Source organism: Oratosquilla oratoria, chromosome 17 (genome assembly GCF_046742065.1).
Source record: "Oratosquilla oratoria isolate Oo_2021 chromosome 17, ASM4674206v1, whole genome shotgun sequence".
Classification (NCBI taxonomy): Eukaryota; Metazoa; Arthropoda; class Malacostraca; order Stomatopoda; family Squillidae; genus Oratosquilla; species Oratosquilla oratoria.
In genome coordinates, this window is record NC_134793.1 from 49,693,850 (window position 1) to 49,698,849 (window position 5,000).

The window sequence follows — 5,000 nt, forward strand, 5'->3', positions numbered from 1 at the left end:
ATACTATGGAGAATATCTGAAAAAGGAGGTACAGTGATGATGGACTGGCTGTTGAGGTTACTTAATGTTTGTTTAAGAGAGGGTAGAGTGCCGGAGGGCTGGAGGAGTGCTTGTATAGTTCCACTTTACAAGGGAAAGGGGGACAAGTGTGAGTGTAGTAGTTTCAGAGGGATCAGTTTGTTAAGTGTAGTTCTGAAGGCTTATGGGAGGGTCTTGGCTGAGAGGATTAGGAGAGGAACAGAGGGAGTATTTGGTGAGGAACAGTGTGGTTTTAAGATAGGTAGGGGTTGTGTAGATCAGATTTTTGTGGTAAGACAGATATGTGAGAAAACTATAGGAAAAAGTAAGGATGTTTTTTGGGCTTTTATGAGTTTGGAAAAGGATTACGACGGCGTAGAGAGGAAGACACTATGGGAGGTATTGCAGATATATGAGATAGGAGAAAAGCTGTTAAGAGCAGTCAGGAATTTTCACGAGAGTAATAGAGTTTGTGTTAGGATTAGAAATGGAGAGAGTGAATGGTTTGAGGTAGAGGTGAGACTTCGTCAGGGATGTGTTACGTCGCCCTGGCTGTTCAATCTACACATGGATGGGGTGGTGCGAGAGGTGAATGCAAGGGTAGTGGGTCAGGGTTTGGAGATGGTTAAAGAAAATGAAGAAAATTAGGAAATAAGCCAGTTGTTGTTCGCTGGCGACACTGCGCTTTTAGGAGGATCAGAGGAGGGACTGAGGAAGTTAGTGACAGAGTTTGAGAAGGTGTGTGAAAGAAGGAAGCAGAAGATAAATGTGGGCAAAAGTAAGGTGATGAGACGTACAAGGGGAGAGAGTGGCAGTAGGCTGGAAGTGAGTATTATGGGAGAAAGACTGGAGGAAGTGGATAGTTTTAGATACTTGGGTGCGAATGTGGCAGGAAAGGGAGGAGTTGGAGTGGAGATAGAATGTAGATTAAGAGAAGCGAGTAAATGCCTTGGTGGATTAAAAAGTGTAATGAGAAATAGACACTTAGGAGTAATTGTATCGACAGCACTGTGTGGGGCAGAGACATGGAACATAAGAGAGAAAGAGAGAAGGAGTTTTAATGTTTTGTGATGAAATGTCTGAAAAGTATGATAGGAGTTACTAGGCTAGATAGAGTGAGAAATGAGGAGGTGAGGAGGAGAACAGGGGTGGAAAGGGAGTTGGGAGATAGGGTTGATGAAAGAGTATAGGATGGTTTGGACACATGGAAGGAATGAGTGAAGAAAGATCAGTAAAAGAGGTGTGGAAGGCAGAGGTGGAAGGGGTGAATATGAGGGGGCGTCCTAGGATGAGATGAATGGATGGGGTAAAACGGCCATTACGAAAGAGAGGAATCTCTCTTGAGGAAGGACGGAGAGGACAGAAGATAGGGGTGAATGGAGAAGGGTTGTGTATGGATGATGCTGTGATCCATGAGGGGGAGTGGGCGGGGGATGAGGGTTAGGGAGTATGTATGAGAAATAAATTGACGCAGCCCGAGGGGATTTCTCTCCGTCTTCTCCTTTTCTGCATGAGGGAACGGAGAGGGGGGGTCACCAAATTAATGAAGCGGCCTTGCTGTGGCTGTGCTGTGTCTTACGACTCTGCTTCTGACCAAGGGCAGTGGACAGGATGCAGGGATGACCCGTCATCCAGGAGGTGCCAAGATGTGAGGGAGGGAAGAGGGTGAAGGGGAGCGGAATATGTAGGGGATGGAAGGGGTGGGAATGGTTTTTATGCCTTTTTCTTTTTGGCTACCTCCCGTGTAAGGGGAAAAAACCTTTGGTATATGTATGTATGTATGTATGTATGTATGTATGTATGTATGTATGTATGTATGTATGTATGTATGTATGTATGTGTGTGTGTGTGTGTTTGTGTATGTAATTATATTCCTTCGCTTCCTATAAAGTATTATGCACATGGAAGAGAATAGATTATTGGTAGCCAGATTAGTAGAATGGAGGATGCTGCCATTCGGTGTGTACCGGGTTGACATCCGACAGCAACGCATAAAGGGAAGGGGATAATTGCCGCTAATATTTCAACACGTAACGCACCTGATTACGTGCTATTACCATAAATTCCTGGACATAAATGAGAAGACGCATTTAAGCTATAAGCTCGACCACCGCCTCGCGTGTGCAACAAATTCCGTGTATGAAATTTGCCTTTGTATAAAATATTCATGTCCTTGCTTGCAACCCAAAACACGCCTTCCACAACCCACGGCAACATCCCCGCGCCCCCAACCAAAGCACAAATCAAGATGAAACTGCAACAGACCTCAGAATAGCATCACGACCCCTCTTGCGTCTGAATATTCGATTAAGTCTTTGAAGTATCAGTTTCAGAGAAACCTGTACGCTTGGTTTCTTTTGCTCAATACTAACCTTCTACTGAACAAAGCTTCCTGGTATTAGGGAAAAGAATTATTTCTATAATGTTCAATACCTCCCACAAGTGAATAAAATCATCATGAATGAATAACAAAATACTTTGTAGTTTATATATTCTGAATTCATCAAAATAGTTTGGACATATTTAGCCTAATGGCTGCTCTGCAACTTTTTTCTCGTGCCAGCCAGAATGAAATATGTAAAGTGTGTCGCAGGAATGAGAGGTAAAGAGCAAGCCTTTGTATTTTCTTGAAAAAAATATGTACTACCAAAATTTTCAGGATATCCATACGGCCCAGATGCACACAGGATGGCTTTATAATCAGAGGTGAGACATCATTTAGAAACAGCCTCTCCCCTCCCCCCCAAAAATCACAATGACAACCTTTATTGTCAGTTTTTTTTTTTTTTTTTTTTTTTTTTACCGAGGCCATGAAATTTCACTGAACTGAAGAACGTGAGACCAAACAGAATACCCATACGGCCCAGATTCACACAGGATGACTTTTTAATCAGAGGTGAGACATCTTCCCCCCCCCAAAAAAAAAAAATCACAAAAACGACCTTTATTGTCAGTCCTTTTTTTTTTTTTTTTTTTTTTTTATTCAGGGTATGAAATTTCACTGAATTGAAGAACGTGAGACAAAACAGAACTTTTTCACCAGAACAAACTAAACAAAGAACGTCACAAGGCTGAGGGGGCTGATACATGACCTACAAATGGGATTATAAGTCCATCAAGGAGCGAAAAACGGAGTATGAACCATAGGAAAAAAAGGTCAAAGGATCGACAACAATTTTAGAGTTGATAGGAAATAGAGTGTAAATTGTTTATTTTCTTCATGCATATTTTGCTGCTACAGATGTCACTTGGCGATTTTTATTGTTAATGTGACAAGCAACGATCTCATATGAAAAGGTCCTCGATCGACTAAAAGCTCGCTAAGGTTTGGTCTGCAACTCATATCTATAATAAAATCAAAGAGAATTTTTTTAAAATAATAGTAATAATAATAAACTCAATAAATAAATAAATAGAAAAGTAAAATAAAACAAAATAAAATGAGGCAAAATAAAATAGAATAAAATGATAATAAGATGAGACAAATTTAGATAAAAGAATATCCATAAAAAGATAAAAAAGATATATAGAAAATAAACAGATAAACAAATAGATAAATAAATCGCCCGTCATTTCCAACTTCTTTTCTATTATCCTCGTTTACCTTTTCTATTAGTCTTCCTTTAGTCGCAATATTGTCCCCACTGATAGAAGCTGCGAAGTCCCCAAAGCATATAGGGCAAAGATGATGACTTTAGCTGCAGCTAGACGCCTCCTGGCGTAGGCACCTCCCTTTCTTCCTTCTCCCTGCTTCCTCCATATACTTAATGGCATTCTGGCCAGCAAAAGAGCGTTCTGTTAGTCAAGGCTTCTTTCTTGGTATTTCCTCACACGAGTTATGGCAAAGCCTTTCCCCTTGCCTTGATCTGAGAACTCTACCCATAGCGTGTAGTTCAGTCATTCTTTGGTGAGGAGCAACCTACACAGCTGTTGGCATTCGGCCACTTCCGGACAGAAAAATAGACGCAAACAAACATATTTGAATTCCATATTTTAATAAGGTCAATTGCAAACATAATTGGTTATATCGATAACAGGCAGCGTTCACATAATCTAATAATGCAAATAAGTATGCCAATCAAGCGTATGGACACCTATGAAAAAAAATTGTCCATCAGCCATGTTAGGGCATCGGTTCTGATAGATGTTTTACATAGTCACTCATTCTCTTCCCTCGAATGCAGTACGACAGTTTTCGTTAGGACAGAATTCTCTCTGGATGGTGATAGAAGGGGGCTGGGGGTGGAACAGGGGGTGTGGATGGAAGATGGGGTGGATGGAAGAGTGGGGTGGATGGAAGAGTGGGGTGGATGGAAGAGTGGGGTGGATGGAAGCGTAGGGTAGATGGTAGAAGTAGAGGGCATGTTAACGCGGGGGCGACTCAGGGTACATTAAGTCGATTTCTAGTATCTCTTACAGCTGACATTTAACTATCTAATCCAATTCAGATTGTGTTACCTTTCCAAAAGGACTGTAACCATTCCCATGAGCCTCTAAGAATCAATGACGCCCTTTATATATTTTGTTTTAATCAGCTCTAGGCGACTTTATTTATCCGAGGGAGGCGTCCCCATTTTCCAGGGAGCTATTGGCGCGTGATCACGGTGAGTGGCCGATGTTATGTTATACTACCCATTGGCACCGTTGCGGCTTGCTGTTGGCTATAGCAAAGTCTTCCTTAAGAGTCATGAGAGTGGAAAGTTTATGGTAGTAGTTTAACTGAAGGGGAGTTGTTATTTAAAGTTCTGACTATCGCCAGGTGATTTTATTACGCTAAGGGAACTTGCAGACATAATATGGCCGCATCCGACGCCACCGTATAGTGTGACACCGGCGTAATGGGAGGGTTTTAGAACGAATAGCAGCTCTACCTCGGCCCTGTTTGTTCTGTTTCGTTTGAAGGCCCACTAATTTCTAAATTCCAATTCTTTCAGCAGCATCAGCCAATGACTTGATGCATACGTGATATGTTGTGATTAATT